We start from the raw sequence: 21,460 nt of genomic DNA on the forward strand, positions 1-21,460 counted from the left end.
CTTGCTATTGAGGGAGTGCAGCGAAGATTCACCAGACTGATTCCCGGGATGGTGGGACTGACCTATCAAGAAAGACTGGATCAACTGGGCTTGTATTCACTGGAGTTCAGAAGAATGAGAGGGGACCTCATAGAAACGTTTAAAATTCTGACGGGTTTAGACAGGTTAGATGCAGGAAGAATGTTCCCAATGTTGGGGAAGTCCAGAACCAGGGGTCACAGTCTAAGGATAAAGGGTAAGCCATTTAGGACCGAAATGAGGAGAAACTTCTTCACCCAGAGAGTGGTGAACCTGTGTAATTCTCTACCACAGAAAGTAGTTGAGGCCAATTCACTAAATATATTCAAAAGGGAGTTAGATGAAGTCCTTACTACTCGGGGATCAAGGGGTATGGCGAGAAAGCAGGAAGGGGGTACTGAAGTTTCATGTTCAGCCATGAACTCATTGAATGGCGGTGCAGGCTAGAAGGGCTGAATGGCCTGCTCCTGCACCGAGTTTCTATGTTTCGATGTTTCTATGAGTCCATAGATTTTCAGACCGCAAACTACAAGGAAGACCGCCCTGCTCCTAACTGCGTCAGTGGGTTCCTACATTTTGTTGGGCACGAAGTACTGGTCCAGGCGAGCTACAAAATCTGCCCAGTCCTCTCCCTCCACGAATCTCTCCAGAATTCCAATTGTGCTCATTTTTGCATGCGAAGGTTCTCAAGTTACCTTGTCGCCAAATGTTATGTATGTAATAACTTGATAGACTGAATACTGTAAACTAACACAGGGCCCAAAGTGATTACATTACATGATGGCTTGCCTTTTATAGCTGGGCCGCACACACATGTGTACAGCCCAATGACCTCCGACAGTGGCACCACCTGGTGGCTAGTAACCCCAAGCATACATACATGACAAAAGGGTTGTTGATAGACGACAGAGAGTTTGGCAAAGAGTAACGGGGACAACTCTGGGACTTGGAGCCATATTTCCCACATTACAACAGTGACTACACTTAAAAAATGACTTCATTGGCTGTAAAGCGCTTTGAGACATCCTGGGATTGTGAAAGGCGCTATAGAAATGCGAGACTATTTTTTATTTATTCAGATTTCTATGCCTTATTTGGCTTGGGAAATAAACTGCCTTTGGATCTGCTTGATGGCCATTGAGAGGGTATTTTCTCAATAGAGATATAAAGAAAAAGCTGCAATTGTTAGTAATCTGAATTAAAAACAGGTGAAAGCTGGAAACCCACAGCAGGACCATCTGAGTGTGAAATAGTAGAAAGAATGATTCTCATTGAGAGCGAGGCTTGTCATCATTCGCAGAAACAACGGTCAGATTTTGCTGTCAGTGGTGAGGGAGCAGCACGCACCATTCATCGCGCTTCCAGCGGCCCAGAGAGTTCGTGGGCTTCAAGCAGCAATTCACGGTTATTAGAGAACCTTTCAGCACAGCGCCCTCTACAGGGGATCTGTGGCCTGTGTGAGCGGAGCAAGCAACAGTGAGGCTCTTCAACCAATCAGATTGAAGAATCCTCACTGAGCCGCGCGGGGGTAAATTTTAACCCCACAAAAATGGGCGGGCTGGGGTCGGGTGAGATGGCAAAACTTTAAATGTGATGAACGCGACCCCAACTCGTCCGCCTCTGGGCTTAACGGGGGCGGGTCAAGGGGCGGCCAGGATATTTCCCAGTCCTCGGGAAACCAGGCAGCTCAAGGGAGACGAGGTCAGCCTTGCGGAAAAGTTAAGTACTTTGCAGCAATGCTTGTGGACCTGGTGTGCTACCCCCCCCCCCCCACTGCATCCCCCACCCCCAAGCCATGCAAACTTACCTCCTTCCCTGGGATCCAACCCTCCCCATTAGACACCCCTCCCATCCAAAGACCACCCACGATCGGGGCCAGGGTTGGTGATCGGACAACACCCCAGATTTTTTTTTCGAAGATGTAGTAAAAATGCTAGAATAGGTTAGAAAGCAAAGTCAAAGTTAAAAATCAAAATCAGAAGTGAGACTCGATGAGAAGCTTACAGAATGGATGTGAAAAACGTTGAGGCGATCACAACTGAAATGTTAAATGAGCAAACAGTTTAAAACCTTCCATTTTTATTTATAATGCCATGTGTGAAGCGTTGGTTTATTTGTGTCAGTTTCAGTTATAAAGTTACTTTACCACCAAAAAAGTCAGATCGTTTCCACACCTCTGGGTGCAAACTGAAAACTTTGAGATAGAAGATCGGCTAGATTAGAGAAATTGGAATCTCTGAGCGACCAGTATTTGGGGATTAAATGAAATGTAGTCATCTCCTCCTCAGATGGAATTTAATTTACCAGCAACTGTTACTGTCTATTTTTTAGTTCTGTGTTTCATTATGAACTTGGGTTAAAAAAACCTTCCTCAAATTTGCTACTGGTTTGTGTTCAGAAATGAAACCAACTTCTGCTACCTAACAGGCTGCAGACATCAGAGAAAGTTTGCAGGGTTACGGGGGGAGAGCAGGGGAGTGAGAGTATTTGGATCGCTCTTTCAGTGAGCCGGCACAGGCACGAAGGGCCGAAAGGCCTCCCTCTGTGCCGCGTGATTCCACAGTAACACTACAGCCGTCGACTGCTGCATAGAATCAAAACAGCAAGCAGGCTGTTTAAGTGGCCAGAATTAAATGGAACGACAGTTTTATTGCTTGTATTAAATGATTAGCTGTGTGACGCCCAGCTGAAGGCTTATGTTCTGGTTCACGTATTGTAGTTGTTCTGAGATTGAGTGGATAAGACAAGTAGGTTTTAAGGAGCGCCTGAAAGAAGGAGAGAGGTAGAAAGGTGGAGAGGTTTAGTGAGAGAATTCCAGAGCTCGATTTTAACCCCTCCCACACAACAGAAACTGGGGATGTGGGGGTTAAAGCCCCACAGGAACGACCCCCTTTCACGCTGCCTGTGATCTTCACCCGCAGGCGGCGAGATTCCTGCAGGGCCTCGGGAATTTATTCGACTCGGGGTCTTATTACATCAACAGGAACCCAATTCCATTTTAACCCGGGTCTGCGGGGGAAACCCTGGGAACCCGCCAGGTGAATCCAGGATAGGACGGAGCAGGTTACACAGGTAGAAAGGTCCACCCCTCTAATGTATCTGCTCCATGGGCTCTTTGCTCAATAATCCATAACAACACATTGCTATTCAGAACTAGTTGGTTTATTAGCAAATGTTTAACAATCACACTACACATTGCCGGTTCATCCACCAGGCTCACAGCCACCTGCCCCATCGTGGATCCCCCGAACCCAACTGGCTGGGGTTTTATTGAGTCTTGTGAACATCACGTGACTGGCTAAGCCATTCCCAACTGAACAGCTCTACAAACCTGTGAGCATCCTCACCAGTGCACACATTACACCTCCCTATCTCCGTAACCTCCTCCAGCCCTACAACCTTCCCAGATCTCTGTTCTCCTCCAATTCTGGCCTCTTGAGCATCCCTGATTTTAATCGCTCTACCATCGGCAGCCGTACTTCAGTTGCCTGGGCCCCAAGCTCTAGAATTCCCTGCCTAAATCCCTCAGCCTCTCTACCTCTTTTTCTTCCTTTAAGACGCTCCTTAAAACCTACCTCTCTGACCAAGCTTTTGGTCACCTGTCCTAATAACTCACTTTGTAGCTCGGGTGTCAATGCTCCTGTGAAGCACCTTGGGATGTTTGACAATGTTAAAAGCGCTGTATAAATGTTGTTGTTGTTGTCGGTGGGTTGCCAACGCACCGGGATTGGGCTGGAGTCTCCGGGATGTGAAGATTAATCTCCTGGTCATGGCTGAAAGCAAATCCAGGGAGAAAAATCATAGGAGCATTAAAAAAAATTATTCTTTTCAATTTCTTTAAACATTTTCCTTTATTAGTTATAAAAATATTGGAAACTGTGGAAAAGGCTGATGACCGGATGAGGCGGTTGGAGGGGAGAAGTCACGTGATGAAACCACCAGGGAATATGTCGAGCCAAAGTTGGCCACGCTAGAAGGAGATTCATGTCCTTCCCTGCCCCAGACTCCAAACTGACTCCCTCCCACGAGACCCTCCCAACCCGCCCTGCCACACCATTGATCTACCAGGCAGCCAAGGGACCCCTATCCCACAGCAGTCCGTACCTGCTCCGTGTTCCGGTGGGGAGTGGATGGACAGCATTTAAATGAGGCCCAGTGATTAAAATCACCAAATACCTCTCACCACTGGTGAGTGGGAAATTGACTCATCGGAATGTCAGCCATGGCTCTGTGGGCAGCACCATCGCTTCAGAAGGTTGTGGGTTCAGGTCCCACTCCAGAGACTTGAGCACATAAATCTAGGCTGACACTCCAGCGCAGTAGTGGGAGTGCTGCACTGTCGGAGGTGCCGTCTTTCGGATGAGACGTTAAACCGAGGCCCTGTCTGCCCTCTCAGGTGGATGTAAAAGATCCCAGGGCACTATTTCGGAGAAGAGCAGGGGAGTTATCCCCGGTGCCCTGGCCAATATTTATCCCTCAATCAACATCACTAAAACAGATTATCTGGCCATTATCACATTGCTGTTTGTGGGAGCTTGCTGTGTGCAAATTGGCTGCTGCGTTTCCCACATTACAACAGTGACTACACTCCAAAAACTACTTCATTGGCTGTGAAGCGCTTTGGGATGTCTGGTGATCATGAAAGGCGCTAAATAAATGCAAGTCTTTTTTTCTGACGGAAATCCACTCCGAGTTAAAATCCCGGGAGATTCAGCTTCAGATTGCGCAGATTGGGAGGACCATTGATCAATTGTTCCAGTCCTTAAAACTAAATACATTCCTCTCCAATTCCCAGAAAAGACACATGGAGTGATTATTAAGAACATAAGCTGGTTACTCAGCAAGCTTCTCCGGGGTAGTCGAGCCATACAAACCAAGAGCTTCCCAGGAGCATTCCCTCGCCTGTACGGAGTTACCCAATACCCGCTGGGCCTGGAAGAGAAGCGCTGCAATTGGTCAGATTGCAATTGGTCAGGGAAGGACTAATTCACACCATGTATGTTGGTGTGCAGTGGCCCATGCAGGAAGTCTTTGTACATGTGACGCTCGCAGTTGAATAACCAATGCCAAGGCTCACACATGAATCATTATAGGTGGTCCCTCGAACGAGGATGACTTGTTTCCACATAAGTTCACAGATGTTTCAATGAAGGACCTGATGTTCCAGTCCTGAACTCCAATTGAAGAGTGGTAAATGCCTGTGCGTAGATTTTTTTAACGTGTGGTGACCATTGCACACCAACCACCACACGGGGCTTGACAGAGCGAGGTCTTGGTCCAGTGGAAAGGGTTAACCAGGACGACTGGAGACCAGCTCTGCTGCAAGGACCTAGTGCGCACACATATCGCAGTGTGGGCTGGGCCCGTGCTGCCCCAGGGCCCTCGCCTCTTCTCAGCCCCATACCCGCACCTCCGCCACGATCTCTCGCCGCTCCTCCATCACAAACCAGTGCAGCAATACTGAAGCACTTTAAAAGGATGTGGACATCAAAATTAGGAAAGCTTAAATTTAAAAAAAGTTACTATATTCTGGGGAGATTCTCGATTAGAATATGGAAAACAGCACTCTAGAACAGTTATTTTTTTTAACTCTGTTTTTCCTGCTTGTATTAAACTTGACTGGTCTCTAGATTTCAGGTATGTCTCCAGAGTTTTTTTAATACACATGGAATAATGGCCAATTGGTGACGGTTGCTTGTGGAAGTCTACTCCAGCAAGGAATCGAGGGCAGGACATTGACCAGGAACGCATTCAAACAAAAAGTAAGGTCAGGGATGAAAAAAGGCAATGAAGCAGTTGTCGAAATATCCCAACACTCCCCAATATAGCTCCCAGTGTGTTCTGTAAAACCCCACGCACTTGTCTCCACTGCCCAGCCTGGCAAATGATTGCAGACAGTCAACCAAAGACCCGTGGTGGAAATTTGGTCACGCCTCAGTTGGGGCGGAGCGGTAAATTTTGTATCGGTAAATAGTTTGCGTCTGCTGCCGCAAAATTCATCAGCTGGGCCCGGAGTGTGGAGCTGGGCACGAAGGGAGGCGTTGTACATCTCTCTCAGGGCACTAAGCCAGCTGAGCAAGCGAAAATCCCGAGCTCAACATCCGGCCTCAGAGCGCCATAAAAGAGGCTTGGAGGGAGGGGGGGGAAAGTGAAAAAGAATTGGGAGCTTTTATCGACCATTTGCCGCTGACACAACGCCGGCCTCCATGTCTAACATGATCCCTGAGCAGCAGGGAAGCTGTTGACAAACTCTTAAAATCTAAAGGTGAGCTTAAAATAATTTTTAAGTGCCTGTTAACAAGGTCTTGATAATCAAAATTGCCTCCCCCGCCGCTGCATGTCGAGTCTGTTCAGCGCTGACAGATCTGACACCTGGGAGACTGTCGTAGCCAGGGACAGATCAACCGCGGGGCGGATTAACCGCGGGGTGGATTAACCGTGGGTGGATTAACCGTGGGTCAGATTAACCGCAGGGTGGATTAACCGCGGGGTGGATTAACCGCGTGTCGGATTAACCGCGGGGTGGATTAACCGCGATCAACCACGGGGTGGATTAACCGCGGGTCGGATTAACTGCGGGGCGGATCAACCGCAGGGCGGATCAACCGCGGGGTGGATTAACCGCGTGTTGGATTAACCGCGTGTTGGGTTAACCGCAGGGCGGATTAACCGCGGGGCAGATTAACCGCGATCAACCGCGGGGTGGATTAACCGCGTGTTGGATTAACCGCGGGGTGGATTAACCGCGATCAACCGCGGAGCGGATTAACAGCGGGGCGGATTAACCGTCGGTGGATTAACCGTGGGACAGATCAACCATGGGGCGGATTAACCGCGGGTCGTATTAACCGCAGGGTGGATTAACCGCAGGGTGGATTAACCGTGAGGTGATTAACCGTGGGTGGATTAACTGCGGGACGGATGGTGCTACAGCCCCAGGCCCACCAAAGAACACAGGCCCACTTCTGTGTATTGAACCTGACTTGTTGGCTACTATTGAAACAGGAGACATCAGAGAAAGTCTCGCAATGTTATCTTGTAAAGTATCTACAGGATATATACTTGCTTTCACAGGCTAGATTCACTTGATTATACCGATATACAGAAGTACCGATATACACTAATGTACCTATATACAGAACAGAATATGTACTAGCCTGTTTTATTTCACGTTATTGAGAAATTTGCATATATGTATAGGAATCTAGTATTGCAATGTTACCAGAACCAGAATATATACCAACCTGATACAGAATCTATGCTTTCATTGTTGAATATAGCAGCCTATGTTTCCAGACTCAGAATCAGAATCATATACGGACTGTAATGAACATGAACAAAGATAACTATGGGCCCATGTGGACCCTGACCGCGAGTAGCGGCAGGTTTACAGCGGGGTCCCGACCCGCTGTCAATCATTTTACATTTCACAGCGGTCCCGCCCTCTCAGGGCCAGTAACATTCCGACCTCTGTTTTATTTAAACTCCTGTGCTCAGTGCTGTTTCTTCCTCACTGAAATCCCGCTTCCCCGCTCTGGATCGTTGTTTGGACAAATCGTGTTCCGTTGTGTTGTTTAAGGCTGATTAAGAGATCGATCTGACACATTTATTGCCAAGATGACAAATGGCAGAGACTGCTGTGACTCCCAGTAATTGTGCTGGCTCCAATAAATGCAATACCCCCGAAGCCTTCAGCTTTTACATTACAGTTTTTATCAAATTGCAAAAGTTCTGTTCCTGAGTTTTGGACCAGCTGTTCAATGACTCCTGTTACACTGCCTTCCATTCCTAACATTACTAATAATGCCCAGCCTCTCCTCACACTGCAATCCCTGCTATCTCTCACTAGTGACACAACCCAGTTTTCAATCTTCTCGACCCCTAACTATCAACCTCCCAAATACCCGCGATCCACAATATTCATTCACCTCCAATGCTCCACCAGCCCTGCCGATACCCTCCCACCTCGCCTATATACAAATTATTCTCACTTCCACCACCCACTCATCATCACAGGCAGTCCCTTGAAATCGAGGAAGACTTGCTTCCACTCTAAAAGTGAGTTCTCAGGTGACTGTCCAATACGGGAATTGCAGCCCCTGTCACAGGTGGGACAGACAGTCGTTGAGGGAAGGGGTGGGCGGGGAGTCTGGTTTGCCGCACGCTCTTTCCGCTGTCTGTGTTTGGTTTCTGCACGCTCTCGGCGACGAGACTCGAGGATGTCAGTGCCCTCCCGGATGCATTTCCTCCACTTAGGGCGGTCTTTGGCCAGGGACTTCCAGGTGTCGGTGGGGATGTTGCATTTTATCAGGGAGGCTTTGAGGGTATCCTTGTAACATTTCCTCTGCCCACCTTGGGCTCAATTAACGTGTAGGAGTTCCGAGTAGTGCGCTTTGGGAGTCTCGTGTCGGGCATGCGGACAATGTGGCCCTGCCCAGCGGAGCTGATCGAGTGTGGTCAGTGCTTCAATGTTGCACTCACTACTCAAATTCCAGCTCCTCCATTTCATCCACTCCAATCCCACCAAATACACACTGCCCGATGACTCCATCCCTCAACCACTCTCTGTCGCTCTCGACATTATTGTATCCCAAGTTTCAAATACACTCATAAATCCATAAACTGTTCATTCCCAATAGTTACTATCCTGTAAATCCATACTTCCCCAACCTGCTTAAGGACTCCTTGCAAATCTTTGCAACCCATTAACCCTGTCTCACAAACCATATCATCCCGTTTACTGTAAGAAATGCCTCAGCAGGATCTATTTCCTTATAAAGTACATATCCTCCAGCTCCCTCTGACACATGGCACGGGGTTAGCGGGGTTAGTGGTGAATGATTAAAGTGGTTTTGTCACACATCTAGTGTCAAATTTTCTTTCCTGCATATTTCTTATAACTGATTGTACTTTGATTTCTGATATGAATTTTAAATTAAAAACTGAAGGAAGTCAAACAATGTTTTTTTTAAATGATCCAATCAAACCACACAAAAAATTCAAACTATTTCAGATACAGTGGTTGAGAAATTGGACCTTGTTGCACCAGTTTGAGGCCGGCCTGGTTTACATGGATGGTCCGGATTAACGCTGGCTAATATTGGTGCTCCTCCAGGCCCCACAAACACCGTTTCAAGCTCCTTCACTGGGCCTCTCTATTGTCTGTGAACCTGATCAATGGCTGCACGATCCGTTCAACTCCCTCCTAAAATGCCAGTCGGGGGCTGATGAATGTCGGGCGACTTAGCTGCCCAGCGGGAGGCTACTTTCAAAGTGGCGGCACCTCCAACGGAGGCGTAAATCAGGTGGGTACGTAATGCGTCGCCATTTTAACTACTTGCCCTAGTTGGGTCAAGTTAAAATCAGCCCTCTCAGCTCAAGGGGTAATCCATTGTGAGCTGCATTCTGTGTTGTGACTAAACAACATGTGGTCTAACATACTTTGTGCAATGCCAGAGGAGATCATCGAGCATTACATCAATAATGGCACTTTTAGGCTGTGCCACTTATCACACTCAAGATGTCACACTTTGTTACAGATCCAAAACTATCTTCTTTTAAAAAGAAAACTCGTTATTTCAAACTGGTCTGCAGTCTGAACTGCAATTAGACTCAGATTGACCTCACCCTGTACAGTTTCCTTATCAAACAATTCTACTCTAATTGATCTGACATTCAGTTTACTTAACAACAGTTAGACTCTGAGGATTTAAAGGGACACAACGCCATTTTAGCAAGAGAATAATTGTGTACATAAGAACGTAAGAAATAGGAGCAGGAGTAGGCCATACGACCCCTCGAGCCTGCTCCGCCATTTAATACGATCATGGCTGATCCGATCATGGACTCAGGTCAGCTTCCCCGCCCGCTCCCCATAACCCCTTATTCCCTTATCAGTCAAGAAACTGTCTATCTCTGTCTTAAATTTATTCAATGCCCTAGCTTCCACAGCTCTCTGAGGCAGCGAATTCCACAGATTTACAACCCTCTGAAAGAAGAAATTCCTCCTCATCTCAGTTTTAAATGGGTGGCCCCTTATTCTAAGATTATGCCCCCTAGCTCTAGTCTCCCCCATCATTGGAAACATCCTCTCTGCATCCACCTTGTCAAGCTCCCTCATAATCTTATATGTTTCGATAAGATCACCTCTCATTCTTCTGAATTCCAATGAGTAGAGGCCCAAACTACTCAACCTTTCCTCATAAGTCAACTCCCTCCTCTCCGGAATCAACCTAGAGAACCTTCTCTGAACTGCCTCCAAAGCAAGTATATCCTTTCGTAAATATGGAAACCAAAACTGCACACAGTATTCCAGGTGTGGCCTCACCAATACCCTGTATAACTGTAGCAAGACTTCCCTGCTTTTATACTCCATCCCCTTTGCAATAAAGGCCAAGATTCCATTGGCCTTCCTGATCACTTGCTGTACCTGCATACTATCCTTTTGTGTTTCATGCACAAGTAGCCCCAGGTCCCGCTGTACTGCGGCACTTTGCAATCTTTCTCCATTTAAATAATAACTTGATCTTTGATTTCTTCTGCCAAAGTGCATGACCTCACACTTTCCAACATTATACTCCATCTGCCAAATTTTTTTGCCCACTCACTTAGCCTGCCTATGTCCTTTTGCAGATTTTTTGTGTCCTCCTCACACATTGCTTTTCCTCCCATCTTTGTATCATCAGCAACTTGGCTACGTTGCACTTTGTCCCTTCTTCCAAATCGTTAATATAGATTGTAAATAGTTGGGGTCCCAGTACTGATCCCTGCGGCACCCCACTAGTTACTGATTCCCAACCCGAGAATGAACCATTTATCCCAACTCTCTATTTTCTGTTCATTAGCCAATCCTCTATCCATGCTAATATATTACCCCCAACCCCATGAACTTCTATCTTGTGCAGTAACCTTTTATGTGGCACCTTGTCAAATGCCTTCTGGAAGTCCAAATACATGACATCCACTGGTTCCCCTTTATCCACCCTGTTCATTACATTCTCAAAGAATTCCAGCAAACATGACTTCCCCTTCATAAATCCATGCTGACTCTGCCTGACTGAATTATGCTTTTCCAAATGTCCTGCTACTGCTTCTTTAATAATGGACTCCAACATTTTCCAACCACAGATGTTAGGATAACTGCTCTATAGTTTCCTGCTATTTGTCTGCCTCCTTTTTTAAATAGGGGATGCTACATTTGCAGTTTTCCAATCTGCTGGGACTTCCCCTGAATTCAGGGAATTTTGGTAAATTACAACCAATGCATCCACAATCCCTGCCGCTACTTCTCTTAAGACCCCAGGATGCAAGCCACCAGGTCCAGGGGATTTATCTGCCTTTAGTCCCATTATCCTACTGAGTACCACCTCCTTCGTGATTGTGATTGTGTTAAGTTCCTCCCCCCCTATAGCCCCTTGACTATCCACTGTTGGAATATTGTTAGTGATCTCTACCATAAAGACTGATACAAAATATTTGTTCAGAGTTTCTTCCATCTCCATGTTCCCCATTACTAATTCCCCGGTCTCGTCCTCTAAGGGACCAACATTTACTTTAGCCATTCTTTTGTTTTTTATATACCTGTAGAAACTCTTGCTATCTGTTTTTATATTTTTTGCTAGTTTATTTCATAGTCTATCTTCCCTTTCTTAATCATTTTTTTAGTCATTCTTTGCTGGCTTTTAAAAGCTTCCCAATCTTCTGCCCTCCCACTAGTTTTGGCCACTTTGTATGCCCTTGTTTTTAATTGGATACCATCCTTTATTTCTTTAGTTAGCCACGGATGGCTATCCTTTCTCTTACACCCTTTCCTCCTCACTGGAATATATTTTTCTTGAGAGTTGTGAAATAACTCCTTAAATGTCCACCACTGTTCATCAACCGTCCTACACTTTAATCTATTTTCCCAGTCCACTTTACCCAACTCTGCCCTCATACCTTCATAGTCTCCTTTATTTAAGCTTAGTACGCTGGTTAGAGATCCAACTTTCTCACCCTCCAACTGAATTCGAAATTCAACCATGCTATGATCACTCATTCCGAGGGGATCCTTTACTAGGAGATTGTTTATTAATCCTGTCTCATTACACAGGACCAGATCTAAGATAGACTGCCCCCTGGTTGGTTCCGTTACATTCTGCTCAAGGAACCCGTCCCTTATGCACTCTATGAACTCTTCCTCAAGGCTCCCTGACCAATTTGATTTGTCCAATCAATTTGGAGATTAAAATCACCCTTGATTATTGCTGTTTCCTTTTTACAAGCCCTCACTATTTCCTGGTTTATGCTCCGACCAACAGAATTGCTACTGTTAGGGGGCCTATAGACTATGCCCACTAGCGATTTTTTCCCCTTATTATTCCTTATCTCCACCCAAACTGTTTCAACATCCTGATCATTTGAGCCAATATTGTTTCTCACTAGTGCAGTGATTCCATCCTTTATCGATAGAGTATATCACCCAGTATAACAGTCCTGTCCTTATAAAACACTGCCCTAGCTCCATTCCTGAGTATCAATGGAACATTGCTGAGGAAGAACAATACCAGAGTATGCAAGTTAGGAGCAGTGAAAGCAATTGGAGTTTGACTTTATTGTATTCAGTCTGAAACCAATGTTGAACATGAATCTTCGCCATTTTCTGAGGTAACTTTGCCTCAGTATATATTAGCAAATACTGTGTGTTACAAGTGTAACAAATGATGCTTTTCACTGCAACGTTGGCAAAATGTGGGTCTAGAAACTGCGCAGTGCCTCGTTTGGGGCGATAACTTTTGCTTCAGTGCAAAAGTATCGCCAGTCACTACACGATTGATTCTGACAGGAACTTCCGGTTTAGCAATCCAAGAGGGAGGTGGAGCTAAATCAAGCACTAGCACTTCCCTTAGAGCACTGAAGGGAGTTGCAGGGGCGGGAGGGGAGGGTTTATCAGCAGAGCACTGAGCATTGTTCACAGGGACGGACAATGCTGCGGCCACTGAAACCCAAGGCTGTGGATGTTGGGCGACAGCACCTGCAATACGCGCAGAGCAACCCCACGTGCTCAGAGAGAGCGGGGTTCAGCAATCGCGGGATACAAAAAAGCAAAATCCAGCACACTGGACAGAATAAAATGTTGCCCTCCCCGACCACCACTGCCTTGAATTCGCGCTCCCCAAGTGGCCTGCTGTTGTTGATGCCCGCCGATGCTGCAGGGGGTGGAAGCGAATTTTACATCCGGGGCGATAACGGTGGCTCGGTGTCAAATTTTTTATCTCATAATACTCCTGTGAAGCACCTTGGGATGTTTCACTAAGTTAAAGGCGCTATACAAGTTGTTGTTGTTGCAGTAGAATGCCCACCATTCATATCGGCATAACACCGTGTCGTGGGAGGTCTGCTGGTTTAAGAAAAACTGTTTATCATTTACAGCACATCATTTTGGTTACATTTATTTATTAAGAAATCCACTGGGATCACTCATTGGACTGGAGTAAGCCACAGCCGTGACGTCAGGGGCATTTGTCTGTGGAACTGTTTGATCTGTTTATTCAGCAGCCTTTGTGTGAATGAAGTGTCTAGCTCATGCCCATCCATAAAAGAAGCCATTCTGCACATGGGCATTATATGCACAAAATGCATGTAAAATGGCTCGAAAAATACAGAGAGTCAGTGTGCAGTCAGACGTTGGTAGGAAACTAAATGTTTACCGTCTATAAGTGAAATATATATTTTAGCATTTTCTCTTTTTAAAAAAACATTTGCTTTTGTGATGCTCCGAGCCGAATGGTGTCTGGCGCAGTTAATGTGCAGACTCATATTCAGCGATATAGTGGCTCAGTAACGGGACAAAGGACGGTATTGAGAATGTACTGTACATTCCACTTCCAACAAAGCAGGCAGTGTCTGATCTGACACTTTGCAAGTATGAGCTTAAAACGATATGAGATTTTTCTATATGGGAGAGAGACTGGGTGAAGGGCACGTGGACCATTGCTCTCGGAGCTGAAACAAGGCTGTCTCTATCTTTGACTATCTGTGATTTAATTGCCTAATTGTCATGCACATTTTTCCTCCAAATGATAAAAAGACATACTGTCCCTAGTACTAAACACAACAAAGTTGCTTTCATTTGAACATAATGGAGTTTGAGATAAATTGTAACTGTTTGGAGAAAACTTGCACCGTACATGTGTCTACATCCAAACAGAAGATAACATTGAGAATCAGAGTTGTGAGGGTTGTAAAAAGATATATTGAAAGATGCTGAATGAAAGTAGTTTGCACTGAGAGTTGTGGCTGACCCGAGTCTGGTTGTTGCTATGAGATACAGGAAATGCCGCTTTGTGCTTCTGTTTTTCTGCCGGAATGGCAACAGTTGGTTGTTGAGGGAGCAAGCGGTGTAGAGTAAACTCACTCGCCACTCTCCCCCAGAGACTCCTGCCGACTTCACTGCAAATAATCTTCTGCAGTGCATACAATATGGAGAAAAGAAAAAGAAGCTTTACTTTTGGAGCCTATGGAGGGTAAGTGCTGTCTCTTTTTCCGGGAAGCAAGGCTCCAGTAAAACAGTCTGTGAATTTAAAGGCTGGATGATGTTGTCCAGCTGATAGGAAATCATATTTTCAATCTAATTGTGGTACCCAGAACAAAACAAAAGCGTAATTACATTTGGATTCAATTGCTTTCAGTCGGTCACTTTAGAACCGGTGTTTTTTGTAATATATTAACTGCCCGAGAGATCGTTCTGAAAGATTGTACGGGAATGAATTGTGTTAAATCTGTTACTTTCATTTTGAACCCTCTAAAGTTAGTCCCGCCTGCAGTTTTACTTCAGGCTGTTTCTGGACTTTAGTGCATGTGACACAAACACTTGTGTACCGCAGGCAGAATGCTTGTGACAGGTTCTGGAATAAAGCATTTAATATGTTTAGAATTAGGCATCAGCCCCTGAAATTAGAACAAAGTGTTTGCTTAAATTGAAGCAAAACTGTCTCATCAAAATAAATAGGTTGTAGCTCACTGTCTGTCGTTTGACATTAATTCAGTTCCGACAGAAAGCAGTTAAACCCAACAGTCTGATATTCCAGAGATTAACAAATCAGCAAAACCGGCGACAAAGTTAATCCACTTTCGACAGGACTATAATTTACTGCAGCACCTCAGGTAAGGGAGGGAGGCAAGAATCAGGCAGGATTAATGTTCCTGATCCTCGTTCAGTTACTGTTGCTAGCAAGTGTCTGTGCGCTGTGTGTGCGAGAGTGTGTGCGTCTGTGAGAGTGTGTCTGTGTGAGAGTATGTGATGTGTCTGTGTGTGTGTGTGCTGTGTGTGAGTCTGTGTGCCTGTGTCTCTGTGTGTGTGTGTGAGTGAGAGTGTGTGTGTATGAGTCAATACTGAGGAAGATTGCAACAAAATACAGGAAGACATTAATAAACTTGTAGAATGGGTGTATAAATGGTAAATAAATGTTTATAGTTTAAAGTGTATTTTGGTAGGAGAAGTAAGGAGGCCACATACTCTGTGTGTGAATGGGCCGAGGGAGAGGTGGGCACAGATACACACATCATTAAAAGTAGTGACACAAGTTAGCAAGGTCATTAACAAAAACAAAGCACTGGGGTTAATTTCTCGAGGGATAGAATTGAAAAGCAGAGAAGCTATGTTAACTTGTATCATCATCATCATAGGCGGTCCCTCGAAACGTGGATGACTTGCTTCCATGGCAAAAAAAGGATGAGTTCACAGGTGTTTCGAATGAAGGACCTGAACTACATGTAGAAGGGTGGAAGATGCCTGTGTGTGGATTTTTTTAACGTGTGGTGGCCGTTGTACACCAGCCACCACACGGTTCTAACTTGTATAGAACCTTGGTTGGACCAGACTTGGAGTACTGTGAACAGTTCTGGTCTTCAAATTATAAAAGGGATATCGAGGCACTGGAGAAAATGCAAAACAGATTCACGAGATGTCATCAGAACTGAGAGGTTACACTTCAGGAAAGGCTGAACATTCGGGGGCTTTTTTCTCCAGAAAAGAAAAGGCTGAGGGGTGATCTGATAGAGGCCTTTAAGATTATGAAAGGGTTCGATAGGGTAGACACAGAGAGAATGTTTCCACTTGTGGGGGTCCAAAACTAGGGGCCATAAATATCAGACAGTCACTAATAAATCCAATGGGGAATTCAGGAGAAACTTCTTTATCCAGAGAGTGGTGGGAATGTGGAACTCACTGTCACAGGGAGTGGTTGAAACGAATAGTATCGATGCATTTAAGGGGAAGCTGGATAAACACATGAGGGAGAAGGGAACAGAGGGTTCTGCTGATAGTGTGAGATGAAGAATGGGGGGAGGCTCGAGTGGAAAATAAACACCGGCACGGACTGATTGGGCCGAATGGCCTGTTTCTGTGCCGTACATTTTATGTAACCAAACCTCAATATCAATCAGTGCTTTCAGGAAAAGAGGAAAGAATTTGCGTGTTGGGATAATGAACCCTTTGAAAGATAGTTACTTGGTTACTTTGATATGTTTTATGTGGGATGAAGTTCTGTTTTTGATCCTGGTTCATTGAGCTCCATGTCAATGCGAGACATTGTTTTATAACAATCAAACTATTTATTTATTTTTACACACCGCGATCTAGTCATGAGAGCATGCCTGGTACTTGCTGTGTGATCTGTGCCCTACTGGTCCTGCAAGGCACCCTGTATTCTATTGGTAGCTTGGAATAAAATTACCCAGACAAAGGTCTTTCTCACAAGTGCGATATGGTTGGGTTCTGTATATATTCAGCTAGCTCTGAGGAAGATTCAGATGCTGCAGTCCAACTGTCGAGCTCAGTGACACTGCCAACACTCGCCATTCTCGAAGGGAGTCCCCAGACAACGTGAGACCGGAATCTCGCTGTGGGGCCCAATCAGAACCAAAGAAAGACTCCTTTCTGATTTGCTTCTGTGCTACCCCGAGACTTGTTCTCATCTGTTAGGTGGGAAATCCCTTTGACAATTGCAGTTGTTGGCAGTGCTCTCAGCACCTGTAAAAGAAATTAATTCTGGTCTCACGCAGGTTCTCGTGACTGTATAGGCTTACTTTCCAAAAGGCGGTGTGACCCGCTGATTTCAAATTGTAAAATTTACTGCTGGTGGAACCATTCACTGAAAACGTGCTTTGAATATTATTCATATCCAGTTGGACAGTTGGTTTTTTACAAAATATTGGCCTTAGTTCCGGGTCACTTAAATATTTGGAGCTCTGCCTTGCTTGGGGAGATGGCAGCCATTTCTAGGGGATTTTCCCCAGCTTTTCACCTGTTTCCCCCGGCTGGAGAGTCTAGAACCAGGGGTCACAGTCTCAGGATAAGGGGTCGGCCATTTAGGACTGAGATGAGGAGGAATTTCTTTACTCAGAGGGTGGTGAATCTTTGGAATTCTCTGCCCCGGAGATCTGTGGAGGCTCAGTCGTTGAGTATATTCCAGACAGAGATCGGTAGATTTACGGATATTAAGGGAATCAAGAGATATGGGGACAGTGCAGGAAAGTGGAGTTGAGGTCGAAGATCAGCCATGATCTCATTGAATGGTGGAGCAGGATCGAGGGACTGAACGGCCTACTCCTGCTTTTAATTCTTATGTTCTTATGTACTGGCTCATATTGGGTTATGGTTCCACAGGAACCAGTCAGAGGCTGGGTAACGAGTGTCCACAGGCTCCGCCCATGGAGGGCATCACAGCCAGTCCAGACTGTCACCTTCTTACATTGCTACTATTCATAGTGGGCACTGGACAGTGAATGTGAAAGAGAAACGCGGTGACCTTGCCCCCCTCCCTAACCTGGAGTACACCAAGCTAGCACATAGCAATACAGGGCAGGGATCTAATCTGTGACCTTCCTGTTATATATAGCTGAGTTCCAAATGGGTAGCACGGCCCAGCCCACACTGCGATGTGTGTGCGCACTGGGTCCGTGCAGCAGAGCAGGTCTCCAGTCCTGGTTAACCCTTGCCACTGGACCAAGACCTAGCTCTGTGAAGCCCGTGTGGTGGCTGGTGTGCAACGGTCACCACACGTTAAAAAAATCCACCCACAGGCATCTTCCACCCTTCAACATGTAGTTCAGGACTGGGAATTTTAGGTCCTTCATTGAAACACCTGTGAACTTTTTGACGTAGAAGCAAGTCATCCTCGATTCGAGGGACCGCCTATGATGATGATGGACAGCGTCTTTACCAATTCAGCCTCCAGGGAGCTGGTTTCTGCGTTTCTTTTAAAAAAAAAATAAAGACTTGCATTTATATAGCGCATTTCGTGACCACTGCACTGCACCCATAACCTTCTGATTCCGAGGTGAGAGTGCTACCCGCTCAGCCATGGCTGACATAAAAGTACCGCAATGAAGGTTGTAGGTTCAAGTCCCACTCCAGAGACTTGAGCACAAAAATCTAGGCTGACACACCAGTGCAGTGCTGAGGGAGTGCTGCACTGTCCGAGGGCAGTACTGAGGGATCGCCGCACTGTCAGAGGGGCAGTACTAAGGGAGCGCTGCATTGTCGGAGGGACAGTACTTAGGGAGCGCCACACTGTCAGAGGGGCAGTACTGAGGGAGTGCTGCACTGTCAGAGAGGCAGTACTGAGGGAGTGCCGCACTGTCAGAGGGGCAGTACTGAGGGAGCCCCGCACTGTCAGAGGGGCAGTACTGAGGGAGTGCTGCATTGTCGGAGGGACAATACTGAGGGAGCGCCACACTGTCAGAGGTGCTGATTTTCGGATGAGATGTTAAACCGAGGCCCCATCTGCCCTCTCAAGTGGACATAAAAGATCCCATGGCACTATTTTTAAGAAGAGCAGGGAATTTTCCCTCTGTGTCCTGGGGCCAATATTTATCCCTCAACCAACATCATTAAAACAGATTTTTCTGGTCATTATCACATTGCTGTTTGTGGGAGCTTGCTGTGTGCAGGTTGGCTGTTGTGTTTCCTACGTTACAGCAGTGACTACACTTCAAAAGTACTTCATTGGCTGTAAAACGCTTTGGGACGTCTGGTGATTGTGAAAGGCGCTATAGAAATGCACGTCTTTCTTTTACTGAGAGTGCTATATTGTGGAAGCTGTTGTCTTTTGGATAAAGCATTAAACCGAGGACTGTCTACCTATCCAGATGCATGCAAAAGAAGCAGAGAAGGTTAAGGGGAAATTTAATAGAGCTGTTCAGAATTGTGGGGGATGTTGATAAAACAAATAGGGAAAACTGTTGCCAGTGGCAGGAGGGTGGGTAACCAGAGAACACAGATCGACAATAACTGGCAAAAAAGTCCAGGACTTTTGCAGGGCTGTGGGGAAGGAGCAAGGGGAGTGGGATTAATCAAAGAGCCGGCACAGACAGGATGGGCCGAATGGCCTCCTTCTGTGCTGTATGATTCTCAGGGCTGGATTTTCCAGTGCTTTCCGCTGTTTTCGCCCCGGAGGCGCGCCAATGGCGGCGGTAAACTCTTCGGGGTGGACGGCCTGCTTCCAGCGCCCTGCGGGGTTTTCGGAGCCGGTTTCGGCGGAGCGCGGAGCATTACCACCCGGGAGAGAGGTGAGCCGGTGTGGCACGCTCCTGGTCGCGACTCCGGCTCGATTTCTGGCTGCCGCCCGACCCGTAGCGCTGCGCAGAGCGCCCCCTGCTGGGACCGCCTGGGAAAGCGGGCGGTCTGAGCTGCAGGGCCGCAGTGAGGTAAATAATGTCGACCTCGGGTAAGTGTGATTGGTTTTTATTTAATTTGTTTGTTGTGGTGGCGTGAGCTATATATTGGGAATGTGGTTAGTGTTTTTTATTCAGGTTTTATTTTCTCCCCAGACCTCTCTGAGCGCTCTGAGGCCGGCTGTTTAGCTGGGGATTTCCACTTGCTCAGCCAGCCTAGCGCCCTGAGAGAGGTGTGTAACGCCTCCTTTAGTGCTCCGCCCCACACTCAGGGCCCAGCTGACCAATTTTGCTGACTGAGGCGCAAACTATTCCCCAGCGGTATCAGGACATCCCGTCGCCTAACGGCCCAAAATCCAGCTCTGATTCTATGATGCTGTAGCACGATGCGAAAGCCCTGATTATAATCGTGATAACAGTGCGTGCAGGGGTTTAAAATCCAAGGAGAGAACTCCTCACCTGACCCTCGCACCATTTGAACAGGCACGGACTGGCCAGCTAGCAAAGCCCTGGCACCAGGCAGGGGGCCTCTAATGGTAACGCGCAGTAGATCTCTGCCCGTCTGAAAAATGGCGCAAGGGTTCAAGAAATGGTTTTCTCACAATTGTAACATGGACTGCACTGCGGCTGGGGGCATGGTCACTGAGTCACGTTATGTGACACCGAGATTATTGATGTGTTGGGTACATTATGACTTATAACCAAACCTTAGGTTGTAAAATAATCGATTATATTTTCTGGTGTCACAGTTGTGCAGGGAGTGAGCACTGAATTTTCATGGAAGACCCGCCTGTAACTATATGTTGAAGAGAACCCTCAGTGGGCAACTCATTAGCTGCCCGATGGAGCAGTTCACAGCAGGTCATTCGGTCCATGGAAAGGTGATGAGGAGCACTACTGTCCTGCAGAACGTCCAAGCATTGTGGAGTGTGAGAGTCATTACTCACAGAGCATCTACTGTCCCAGAGTCTGTTCCTCGCCCCACTGAAAGATTTTACACTACACTCTAGTAGATGATAGTTGGCTATGGTGTAAGGATAGACCTAACCATTCCTCCTTGCAATCAGAGGGAGGTGAATCTCTGGAATTCTCTGCCCCAGAGGGCTGTGGAGGCTCAGTCGTTGAGTGTATTCAAGACAGAGAGCGATAGATTTTGGACTCTCGGGAAATCAAGGAATATGGGGATCGGGCGGGAAAGTGGAGTAGAGGTAGAAGATCAGCCATGATCTTATTGAATGGTGGAGCAGGCTCGAGGGGCCGAATTCTTATGTTCTTTGTATTTTCCTCTCATTCATCCAGAGCTCCAAATCCGACAGACCATTCTTCCTCCCTCTAACCTCAGACTGTTGGAATCAGAGCTCATCAAATCGTTTCCTATTCAAACTCATTCTTTCCCAGGACCTTTAAAACTTATGGCTGCCTTACTTCTTTCAGTCTTCTTTTCCTCCAACAATCGGCCGGCTTTTAAAATCTAGCTTGTCGTTGCCTTTGCATACTCGGGGCAGAAGGGAACAGACGGATATGGGGACAGGGTAGAAAGAAGTAATTTTTAAAAAATGCATTCCTCGGATGTGGGCATCGCTGGCAAGGCCGGCATTTATTGCCCATCCCTAATTGCCCCTTGAGAAGGCGGTGGTGAGCCGCCTTCTTGAACCGCTGCAGTCCGTGTGGTGAAGGTGTTCCCACAGTGCTGTTAGGGAGGGAGTTCCAGGATTGTGACCCAGCGACGATGAAGGAACGGCCGATATATTTCCAAGTCAGGATGGTGTGTGACTGGGAGGGGAAC

General features: G+C 46.5%; 1 protein-coding gene across 4 annotated transcripts in view; it reads left to right on the forward strand.

Annotated features, from left to right (window-relative positions):
• Window positions 1-21,460, forward strand: part of rap1gapa (RAP1 GTPase activating protein a) — a 662,183-nt gene that overhangs the window by 187,586 nt on the left and 453,137 nt on the right. The window contains exon 1 of one of the 4 annotated variants that reach the window (XM_070860655.1): window positions 13,437-13,489. The exons of 2 other annotated variants lie outside the window; for them this stretch is intronic. The gene's annotated coding sequence lies outside the window, so the exon portion shown is untranslated. Of the gene's footprint in view, window positions 1-13,436; window positions 13,490-13,565; window positions 13,687-21,460 lie in introns of those variants that run through there. One more of the 4 variants, XM_070860654.1, reaches the window with a different exon arrangement.

This window comes from Pristiophorus japonicus, chromosome 18, assembly GCF_044704955.1.
Source record: "Pristiophorus japonicus isolate sPriJap1 chromosome 18, sPriJap1.hap1, whole genome shotgun sequence".
In the NCBI taxonomy this organism is placed as follows: domain Eukaryota; kingdom Metazoa; phylum Chordata; class Chondrichthyes; family Pristiophoridae; genus Pristiophorus; species Pristiophorus japonicus.